General features: G+C 40.8%; 1 protein-coding gene across 1 annotated transcript in view; it reads right to left on the bottom strand.

The window, feature by feature from the left end:
- Positions 1-11,826, bottom strand: part of LOC139418627 (zinc finger and BTB domain-containing protein 20-like) — a 35,183-nt gene extending 23,357 nt beyond the window's left edge. The window contains exons 1-2 of the mRNA XM_071168231.1: positions 11,569-11,826; positions 8,801-8,907 (exon numbers count right to left, since the gene is read on the bottom strand). The gene's annotated coding sequence lies outside the window, so the exon portion shown is untranslated. The remainder of the gene's footprint in view (positions 1-8,800; positions 8,908-11,568) is intronic.
- Positions 11,827-12,066: the final 240 nt, after the last annotated feature.

The following is a 12,066-nucleotide window of genomic DNA, read 5'->3' as shown; positions in this document are numbered from 1 at the left end:
AAAGGCTTTTCAGGAGGTCTAGGTGTAAACAAGTAGAATACAGGTCTAAATTTACGATGGGATAATCCACACATTTTCCCGAAGAAACCATTTTATTTATTTTCTAAAAAAACATCTTCAGAAACTTTCCCTTTTGAACACACAGTGATCTCACCATGACTTGTAGAAAACCATATGGTTGGCGGGGTTAGCTGAGGACACACATGCACCTTGGCAAACATACAACTTCCCTATTAGAATCCAAGATACATTTCTCACATCAGTGAAATGCCCGAGTCCTCGTGGATGTGTTTAAAGAGTAAGACGGAGAAAAAAGTCATTACATGACCATGTCTTTTGCCTAAATCAAATCAGTTTTTAAGGAACTCAAGAACAGCACAGCAAGAACATACAGACACTACCGTAAAGGCTAAAAGAGATTCTAAAACAATAAACTACTGTAGGTTACAAAGTCCTTAGATCGATGGCAATCTACCATAAAGTTCACTAAATATGTGTTAGTGCTTACTTGTTCTACTCCATCATACCCCCACGGAGGTATTTTCTTTTGAATGTGCTTAGAAAAATGCATGGTTTGAATAATAATGGCTTTGTTTCACTTTATTTAACTCAAACATTGTCTAATAAATCCCAAATACATAAACATGGTAACAATATTATTTTCCATTGTGCCCCTTGGCTGCGGTGTGGGTTTGATTGTAATTCAGCCTTATTATCTGACGATCAAGCTGATTCACTCTACATTGTAAGAAGTAGTCATGTTAGATCTGGCACAGAAAACCGACTTACATTGTACTGTCAACAAAATAAGCCTAGACACGAGAGATAATATAGGCCTACTGCTTGACACCATATAGAAAAGCCTTTCAACAAAGTTTCCTGTTGGACTTTTGGTTCTTTTTTTTTAATAACTGCAATCTAAACATTGGAAAGGGAGTGGCAATCTATTCACACGGTTCATGACTATTAGAGGTAGGCCTATAAGCATACACTGTGTACCTTTGTGCTAAAACATAGCCCTGGTGAACCAGTCGGGTTTGCCATCTCAAGCATTACTTGAGTTATATGCATATTTCACAAGTCAAAAGTGACTGTCACTGGGCAAGAATGTTAACACTATCCAGTGATCTGCTCAGATAGCGTGCTCTCCAACTTGCGAGTCTGCTGCCAGAGTTTGGTCGTTTTCAAGCGTATCACTATTGTGAAGTTTGATAGTTTATCAAATAAACAATATAGCCTAGTGATCAACATCATTGTGGTTTGACACTGTACATTCTTTTGGTAGTAAAATGTGTTAACAACTCTTCTTCATCTGATAATAGGGTAACTTAAGGTTACTTGCGTAACCCCAGTTCTCTGTAGTACAATCACTGTTAAGTGGGTTCTCTTAATTATTTGTTTTCGACTTTTGTGAGATTTGTGAGATTCTCCTAAGTAGCTTGAAGAACCAATGCAATACAGCGTATTGGGAAAATATTCAGACCCCTTGACTTTTTCCACATTTTGTTACGTTACAGCCTTATTCTAAAATGAATTAAATTGTTTTCCCCCCTCGTCAATCTACACACAATACCCCATAATGACAAAGGAAAAAACATTTTTTATACATTTTTACAAATGTATAAACAATTATAAACAGAAATATCACATTTAGTAAGTATTCATACCCTTTAATCAGTACTTTGTTGAAGCACCTTAGGCAGCGATAACAGCCTCAAGTCTTCTTGGGTATGACGCTACAAGCTTGGCACAACTGTATTTGTGGAGTTTCTCCCATTCTTCTCTGTGATCCTCCCAAGCTCTGTCAGGTTGGATGAGTAGAGTCGATGCACAGCTATTTTCAGGTCTCTCCAGAGATGTTCGATTGGGTTCAAGTCCGGGCTCTGGCTGGGCCACTCAAGGATATTCAGAGACTTGTCCCGAAGGCACTAGTGCGTTGTCTTGGCTGTGTGCTTGCGGTCATTGTCATGTTGGAAGGTTAACATTCTCCCCCAGTCTGAGGTCCTGAGCGCGCTGGAGCAGGTTTTCATCAAGGATCTCGCTGTACTTTGCTCCGTTCATCTTTCCCTCGATCCTGACTAGTCTCCCAGTCCCTGCTGCTGAAAAACATCCCCACAGCATAATGCTGCCACCACTATGCTTCACCATAGGGATTGTGCCAGGTTTCCTACAGATGTTATGCTTGGCATTCGGGCCAAAGAGTTCAATCTTGGTTTCATCAGAGCAGAGAATTTTGTTTTTCATAGTCTGAGAGTCTTTTAGGTGCAGGCTGTCATGTGCCTTTTACTGAGGAGTGGCTTCCGTCTGGCCACTCTACCATAATGGCCTGATTGGTGGAGTGCTGCAGAGATGGTTGTACTTCTGGAAGGTTCTCCCATCTCCACAGGGGAACTCTTGAGCTCTGTCAGAGTGACCATATGGTTCTTGGTCACCTCCCTGACCAAAGCCCTTCTCTACCGATTGCTCAGTTTGGACCGGCAGCCAGCTCTAGGAAGAGTCTTAGTGGTTCCAAACTGCTTCCATTTAAGAATGATAGAGACCACTGTGTTCTTGGGGACCTTCAACGCTGTAGAACTGTTTTGGTACTCTTCCCCAGATCTGTTCCTCGACAGAATCCTGTCTCGGAGCTCTACGGAAAATTTCCTCCACTTCTAACATTCACTGTCAACTGTGAATGTGTGTGCCTTTCCAAGTGTGTGCCTTTCCAAATCATGTTCAATCAATTGAATGTACCACAGGTGGACTCCAGTCAACTTGCAGAAACATCTCAAGGATGATCAATGGAAACAGGATGCAGCTGAGATCAATTTTGAGTGTCATAGCAAAGAGTCTGAATACATATGTAAATAAGGTATTTCTGTTTTTTAAATTTTTTATAAATTTGCAAACATTCCTAAAAGCCTGTTTTCACTTTGTAATTATGTGGTATTGTGTGCAGATTGATGAGGGGGAGAAAACGTGTATCCATTTTATAATAAGGCTGTAATGTAACAAAATGTGGAAAAAGTCAAGGGGTCTGAATACTTTCCGAATGCACTGTTTATCTGTGAGAGAGTGGCGAATGAGTGAGACCCTCCCCTCATACTAAAGATCCTGCCCTCTGAACATTCTCAAGCATGCCAAACTTCCTCACATTCTTGCGAGTATGAGAATGTGGTAAGATTAGGGTTGCAAAGGGTCGGAAACTTTCCGGAAAACTTTTCCATGGGAAGTTAAGCCCGGGAATTTTTCTTAAATTCATCACTGTTAGCTTATAACAGTGAATCTTTTTGGGGGGATACACATAAGGCAATTCTAGATCTTGTGGCATATTTTGGTTAAACTTTACCCAATTCAATGGAATTGCAACCCTCTGCATGCACAGTGCATTCTTCCATCACATGTACAGTTGATTCTCAAGATATTGCACACTAATGAGATGCTATTGGGCCCACACTACATACATGGAATTGTACTTGGGGGTTTCTTACTCTTTACAGGAAAATGCCACGGGCACTATCTGAATTGTGTGGAGACATTTCACTGCAGCTAATGTAGATGGAAAAGCTGTGTACATTTGCAAATACTGTGCCAAATGTGAAGAATGCAACAAAGATGCGGAATCATCAGGCCAAGTGCATAAAGTTCCCTCAGCGCTCACAACAAGCAACCTCTGATAAAAGTCCCTCTACTTCTATTCGAGGGGAAAATGATGAATCAGACACCTTATCAATAGCAACAGCTCATGGTCCTCCAGGAATCATATGTTTTTGTTGATTCAATGGAGGAACGTAGTCAGAGAAATGCTGATGAATGTCTTGCTCGAGCTGTGTATGCAACTGGTTCACCTCTGATGCTCAAAGGCAATGTGTATTGGAAGAGATTTCTGAATGTTCTTCACCCAACATACATCCCTCCAACCAGACATGCTTTATCTACTCATTTGCTAGATGTAGAGTTCAACAGAGTCCAAGTGAAGGTCAAGCAAATCATAGAGAAAGTAGACTGTATTGAAATCATCTCTGATGGGTGGTCGAATGTTCGTGGGCAAGAATAATTAACTAAATCATCTCCACCCCTCAACCAGTATTCTACAAGCACAGACACAAGGGACAACAGACACACCGGTCTCTACATTGCAGATGAGCTGAAGGCAGTCATCAATGACCTTGGACCACAGAAGGTATTTGCACTGGTGACAGACAATGCTGCGAACATGAAGGTCTAAAGTGGAGGAGTCCTACCCTCACATCACACCCATTGGTTGTGCTGCTCATGCATTGAATCTGCTCCTCAAGGACATCATGGCACTGAAAACAATGGATACACTCTACAAGAGAGCCAAGGAAATGGTTAGGTATGTGAAGGGTCATCAAGTAATAGCAGAAATCTACCTCACCAAGCAAAGTGAGAAGAATAAGAGCACCACATTGAAGCTGCCAGCAACACCCGTTGGGGGTGATGTTGTCATAAAGTGTGACAGTCTCCTGGAGGGGAAGGAGTCTCTCCCAAGAAATGGCGATTTCACAGTCTGCCGATATGGACAGCCCCATCAAGAGGATCCTCCAGGATGATATATTTTGGGAGAGAGTGGTAAGCAGCCTGAAACTCCTGAAACCTATAGCAGTATCCATTGCATGTATTGAGGGAGACAATGCCATCCTGTCTGATATTCAGACTCTGCTTGCAGATGGTGCCATCTGGGCACATTTGAGGCTTTTTGAGCCTGACAATGAGCCATCCTCAACAAGGTTGGAAAGTGACATTGAAGATGAGGCCTCAGAGTCTGATGTTCAAGAGGTGGACATTGAGGAGGTCCAGGGAGAAGACATAGAAGCCTGAGAGGGAGACAGCCAAAGCTTTAGTTTCTAGACTATCATTTTACAGATGTATGTTGAAAATGTTTTGGGGAAACATTTTGGGGAAATGGATCATTGGGGATAACTCAATATTCCCTTTCTTCTGTTGTTCAGTGAAATCATCCCATGTGAAGAGTCAACTAATTTAATTAAAGTTCAATTCGTAACTAAATTGTTTTTTTTATTTCTATTGGAAGGATTTAACCATTTGCAATTATGTCTACTTATGATAAGGTAAAAGGTTTATATTTCTGTCTCCATATGATATGGTAAACATATCCAATGCAAAAAACATCTACATTTAAATTGTATTCATTTGCATATATTACCATTAATTCCCATATATTCCCGTTAATTCCCATGTATTCCCGTTAATTCCCACGGAAAGACTCCACCTCTGAATATTCCCCAAAATGTGCAACCCTAGGTGAGATAATATCAAAGAACCGGGAATACGGTGCATTTTGTTACGTTACAGTCTTCTTTAAAAAAAAATATTTAAAAAATGTTCTCATTAATGTATACACAATTCCACCATAATGACAAAGTGAAAACAGGTTTTTAGACATTTTTGCAAATGTATTGAAAAAAAAGCAATCCCTGCAGGTAGCCTAGTGGTTAGAGCGTTGGACTAGTAACTAAAAGATTGCAAGATCGAATCCCCGAGCTGACAAGGTAAAAATCTGTTGTTCTGCCCCTGAACAAGGCAGTTAACCCACTGTTCTGTCCCCACAGGAGGCCTTTTGCCTTCTGGTAGGCCTTCATTGAAAATAAGAATTTGTTCTTAACTGACTTGCCTAATTAAATAAAGGTAAAAAAATCTACATAAGTATTCAGACCCTTTGCTTTAAGACTCGAAATTGAGTTCAGGTGCATCCCGTTTCCATTGATCATCCTTGAGATGTTTCTACAACTTGATTGGAGTCCACCTGTGGTAAATTCAATTGATTTGACATGATTTGGAAAGGCACAAACCTATCTATAAGGTCCCACAGTTGACAGTGCATGTCAGAGCAGAAATCAAGCCATGAGGTCAAAGGAATTGTCTGTAGAGCTCAGGTGCATCCTGTTTCCACTGATTATCCTTGAGATGTTTCTACAATTTGATTGGAGTCCACCTGTGGTACATTCAATTGATTGGACATGATTTGGAAAGGCACAAACCTGTCTATATACTGTAAGGTCCCACAGTTGACAGTGCCTGTCAGAACAGAAACCAAGCCATGAGGTCAAAGGAATTGTCCGTAGAGCTCAGAGATGGGATTGTGGCAAGGCACAGACCTGGGGAAGGGTACCAAAATGGAATAAGTGGAATAAGTTTGGAACCACCAAGCCTCTTCCTATAGCTGGCCGCCTAGCCAAACTGCGCAATCGGGGGAGAAGAGTCTTGGTCAAGGAGGTGAAGAAGAACCCGATGGTACAGAAAAGTACAAAGTACAGAGAGATCCTTGATGAAAACCTGCTCCAGAGTGCTCAGGACCTTAGACTGGGACGAAGGTTCACCTTCCAACAGGACAACGACCCTAAGCACACAGCCAAGACAACGCAGGAGTGGTGTTCGTGACATGTCTCTGACTAGTCCTTGAGTGGCCCAGCCAGAGCCCGACTTGAACCCGATCCAACATCTCTGGAGAGACCTTAAAATAGCTGTGCAGCGATGCTCCTCATCCAACCTGACAGAGCTTGTGAGGATCAGCAGAAAAGAATGGGAGAAACTCCCCAAATACAGGTGTGGGCTAGTAGCCTAGCTAGTTAACACAGTGCTGGTCGGAGAAGCTAATCATATAACAATGTGAACGTAGCTAGTATTCACCAAGTGGGCTAGTAGCCTAGCTAATTAGCACAAAGTTAGCCAAAGGAAGCTAGCGCTATGTTCGTCTTGCGATGAACAAAAGCATGGCTTCTCGACTGATAAGCAGGACGGTCGATCTAGTCACAGCCGGTAGTGGGTTAAACTAAACAAGAGAGCGAACTAGTAATTCTACCATTGCAGGTATAAAACCTAGTCGGTAGGATAGCTAGCCTTGCAGCTAAGCTAGCCAAGTCTCCGTAGCTAGCCGTGTGACACTAGCTAGAACAGGAGATGAAGGAAGAAAAGCGGTGAAGCTAATTCTTACCCGAAGTAGAAAGTATCCTTTCAGGAAAGTCACCCAGGACAAAATATGAGATCTGATAACCCTGTGCTTGTTGGTGCAACCTTGACTGCACACCGGTGAACAGTTAAGCAGGAAAACAGATCAAGTTGTGCTGAAGAATACTAAGTAGAAGTCTTCTGTGAGGAAAAGAAGTGAGAATGATCACAGGTCAGGCAAGTGGCTCTTTAATATCAGGGGAGGGGCTCCTTCATTCACCACTCGACCTGTCTGTCTCCGACAGACATGTATGATTGGTTCTTCGAGTTACTTAGGAAATTCTGGTGAATCCCACGAATGGGATGTCAAAACGAATAATTAAAAGAGAACCCACTTCTTAGCAGTGATTGTGGTACACTTAGCAATGGAAGGCACACTGCACTCTACCCCTCCTCAACTTTCTTTCCATGGCCTCAATACTTCCTTGGCCTACTAGGCATATGTCCTTGGCAGTAGTCGATGAATGGTTTCTAATGCCTAGGTCGCTACAATACGCAAAGTAAGGTTGAAGTATGTTAAACAGCAAATACTAAAATATTTCCAAATAATTACAACTCATATAAACAATCCACAAACTCATATGTAGCAGTGTGGCCACATTTCTGCGTGTTGGCTAGGCCTTAAATGGATACTTTGAGATGTTGTCAATGATGAACTCGTGGATACCATTTTTATGTCTCTGTGTCCAGTATGAAGGAAGTTAGAGTTGTTTTTACGAACCAATGCTAACTAGCATTAGCACAATGACTGGACGTCTATGGGTATCTGCTAGCTCTAACTTCCTTCATACTGGACACAGAGCCATACAAATTGCATCAATGAGTTCATCTGACTCTGGGGAAGTAGATAAAGAGCCTCATTAACAAAATCTCGAAGTATCCCTTTCAAAGCTGAAAGAGAAATCTGTTACACAATTTGGGCACAATAGCACTATTAAGCTTAAATCATGTTACATATATGCTCAGACAATTACTACTGAATATCTTATGCTTGTCCGTCTCCGTCCCCCCCCCCCCCCCATGTAGACTAGAGGACATGACATAATAATGTGAACTCTTTGTCACATTTTCAGGATATATTTCTGGGCTAAAAGGAGCTATTAGCAGCAGGACATCTTACAGCGTGCTCCTGAAAAGCCTTTAATGGGCTTTCAAAAAATGCACAATATTGTAATCTGTGCCCTAGATACCACACCAATATATGTTTCTGAGTATAGCCCAATGCTAAAATATCATTACATAATGTGTCGGGAGCATTAGTTTGCCACTTACTGATTTATTCAGCAAATGAGAGCAACACAGCTGTTGCTTAGCTAATTTACAGTTTTCTACGTCTTCAGTTTAAAAGCTTGCTGTGTTGAAGAGAAAGGGAGGCCTTCTGTGGATGCATTCTGTGGAGAGGATGCACTTACAAATGTCTCAATATGTCAATATTTTAGTGACCATTTGCCAGAGAGCTGACAGCTGGGCTTGCTAACACTGTAGAACATACTACAGTATTTGCATAGGGGGCAGCTTTGATTGAACAGCAGGCCTAAGTTGGTTGGAAGCTAGAACTACAAAAACTGAGAGGCTGAAACCATTCTACTATGTGCTTGAGCAAAAGAGGACAGGAAGCAATATTAAAACGGCAAATACAATGTCTTCCTCTGGCTTTGTGATAGTTACAATTCTTTCAAAAATGTATATCTAATCAAGATGTGGTACCCATTGCATGATTATGGAATTAGCCACACAAAGCAATCAGGTGGTTCCCTTGAGAGCCGAAGGGTATGCCATTACATTTTCATCAAACTTTTGTTCTGTGAGCACAAATAGGCACATGGCTTACCTTTCAATTTAAACTGGACACCTCCAAAACCTCCCCACCTTGCAATGACATCACAGATCACATTTGATGTCCTGGCAGTGTCTTTGTGAGCCAATCCAGACGTATCGCTATGGACAAAGTACTGAATCAATTATCATGAATCGAAACTTGACATTTTGCATTTAAAATATTTGTTTTGTGATTGCTCATATGAAGAGTTCTTGTAAGACATAGTTAACAAACAAACTCCTTCAACTCTGCTTGCCCCTCTGAATTGTAGCCTGAATAACCAGTGAGGTTTTTCTTCACAATCTGAAAATATGTTGTAATAGTTGTAAGTACTATGTAACGATGTGTATGTAGTTACACTATTAATGGGATTACAATGAAAATGTGACAATTATGGACAACTGGGCCTGTTTACTATGTGTTGTGGTTGAATGAATGAACTCTGTAAGAAAATTGGATTTAACTTGAAACCGAAGAGGAGAAAAGGCTGTTGGATGCCAAAATCGCTCGAAAGAGTAGGCCTAAATGTCCAACCAACAGGCTTGAATTGCAATACTTCATGTGTGATACTGCACTCATTACAATAGTTATAATTCCCTCCATCAAAGCATAGGCCCACTCTGCATACAGCCTCAATCACTACAATGGTGGATGTGTTAAATGAAAACTTTCCATATCAAACCACTTATCAAACTTAACATAAAACTGCATATCTCAATCTCATCATCAAAAGGGAAATGGATATCAAAAATGGGAGGGAACATACTTGTAGGCTATAAACTTTATAATGTGCATTTCAGTTATGAGTTTTATCTTAGCTCAAGATGTGTATTGATCGGTAAACGTAGGCTACTTGTCAACAGGCATTTGGAGAAAAAAAAATGGATTCTTCGATGCGTGTTTGCTATCCTACAGTTCAACACTATTCTTCATTATGTCTACAGCCTATGATTCACGAGATCATTTAGGATAAGATGCGCAACTCAACACACTCATGCCTGCAGCAGCCAGTGCACATGTGCTTAAAAACGTGCGGCTGGTTATCCATTACAACTCACAGTGCCAAGCAAGGTTTCTGTTGTGGAGTTACCGGTATATTCCAGCTATATATAGTAAGCCTATTCTATATAGGGCAGACATGCCTCCACAGTAGTCTATGACCATTAGAAGACTGTTATAGGGGGGTGAATGGGAAACAAGCCAAACCGAAACAGTTATATTTAAAAATGTAATAATCCGAAAAGGACATTGTGAACCATCTCTGACTGATTCAATAAAGTTTGTTATTCACCCATAAATCTCTTCAACCTGCAACATTTGTACAATGTTTCATTCTAATAGACTATATAGGCTGTGGCTACTCATAACCTTTTTGACCAAGTCTGGTGCTGACATCCAACATGCGGTGCAGAGGCAATAGTCTCAACAACTTTGAGAGATGGATAGGACGTTTTGCCCCACTGATCAACTGTCAAATAAACCGTCAATAAAATTGTTAAAACTAATGAAACTGTTTGAAGTTGGAGAAACCAACATCTTGATGAGCCAATTCACTGCTTCAAGCACCCCTGTGCCGTCATTTATCAAACTAACCGGACTGTCTCCCATAGGACTATAGACCTATGCCTAATGATATCATATTTCTATATGATATTCTTCTATATGATATTCTTCTAATTTCCTATACGGTCATGTACGTCAATATAGCTGGAATTGCGCAACAAAGATCGTGACAATAAAAGAGAGCATTCATTTTGTAAAACATGGCACCAAAATCCAGAACAGATGGACAGTTTTTATTCTATCGGTGAAACTAAATCCGCAGTGTCTTTCATAGTTTTAGCCTAGGATATTGGCTGAATGTGTAGGCTACCTTTCTGTGTCAGGCAGATGTTAATGTATAATTTCATTTGACAAACGTCTGACACCTTGCATCCTCATTTTAATTTAGGTACAGCATGTGCCAAACTAAAATATTTGAGGGCTTTATTGCAATTTTAGTTCTATTTCGCCCATTGTTCGGTCCAACAAGTGTTCACTTGGTAGGGGGCTGGACACATTTGGACATAGTCCGAGAAAACAGCCAACAGACGGAGATACAACATAGTGGTTTTAAATTGTATGCCTGCTCCTTCTCATTCCCAAATGATTGACCCTTATATATCAGTTTATTCCGCTTTACGCACCACACCGCATGCACTAAACTCCAGATGTTCATTGTAAATTATCCTTATGTTGTCTAATTTGTGTTATACAGTCTTAACCATGGAGCCCCATTCATAATAACGTGACGGTCCGAAGTAGAACAGTCAACACAATTCATATCTCTGTCCAGAATAGAAAGGAGTAAAACTAAGGAAATAAGCATTGATGTTGAAAATAATGACAGATGGGCAACCTAGGACGTCATGAAAGTGAGCAGAGCGTCTTTTTGGTCGGGTGTAACGTAAACTGACTGTTGTAAATCCATACTATCTGTAATCAATAGACCCCACAATATCGTATATCATTCTGCATTTACGTTCTAATTCAATAAGGCTCTGGAATGCTGGAAGGAAATAAAGTTTTACTGATTCTGCTGTAAATCTGGTTGGGAAATCCAGAAATGGAGGCAATGGAACTAAGCGTAAAATTGTCTGTATGTTTTAAGATTCACTTACTTCACTTACTTAAGTTTAGTATATATCATATATTGGGAATAACTGTAATATATTCTTATAAATAGACTAACATAGACCGTTTTAACACCAGCCCCTTCCCTCACTTTTCCTATTTCTTACCTGCTCTCCTAAGCTTTTTTTCCAATGGCGACAGCGATTCACAGCTTCACCGGTTTTTCCCCGGCAAGGCTTCGAATTGTTTAATATTTTCCCTTACTTTATTTCATTTCTCACTTCCATCTTCTTTCATCTCATCAATAAACACACGCTGCAGCCTACCTTCATAAAGGACTTCAACGAGTTCAAGTGCGCCCTCCCATTTTTTAACTATACGTTGAATATTTTGGACAGGCACGCCTTTTCACTTACGATTGGAACAGAGCCTCTCTTGAGCTATGTAGGTTGGAACATAAATCGGTCAACGTGGTTTTGCCCCAATCATTGAGCCGTGCACCCTCTCTACGGAGTGCAGTGGGCCGGTGAAACTGTCTCCATGGCATTGTGGCTCCGAAATAGTACATGTCCTCTTACGCAGACAGGGTTGTTTGATCCAATATGAACAACCGAAGACCGTAGTTTTAATGAAATTCCACTCTCTGTGTCTTGAAATGTTCATCC

This window comes from Oncorhynchus clarkii, chromosome 10 (genome assembly GCF_045791955.1).
Source record: "Oncorhynchus clarkii lewisi isolate Uvic-CL-2024 chromosome 10, UVic_Ocla_1.0, whole genome shotgun sequence".
Classification (NCBI taxonomy): Eukaryota; Metazoa; Chordata; class Actinopteri; order Salmoniformes; family Salmonidae; genus Oncorhynchus; species Oncorhynchus clarkii.
This window is presented reverse-complemented; position numbering and strand designations above follow the sequence as displayed.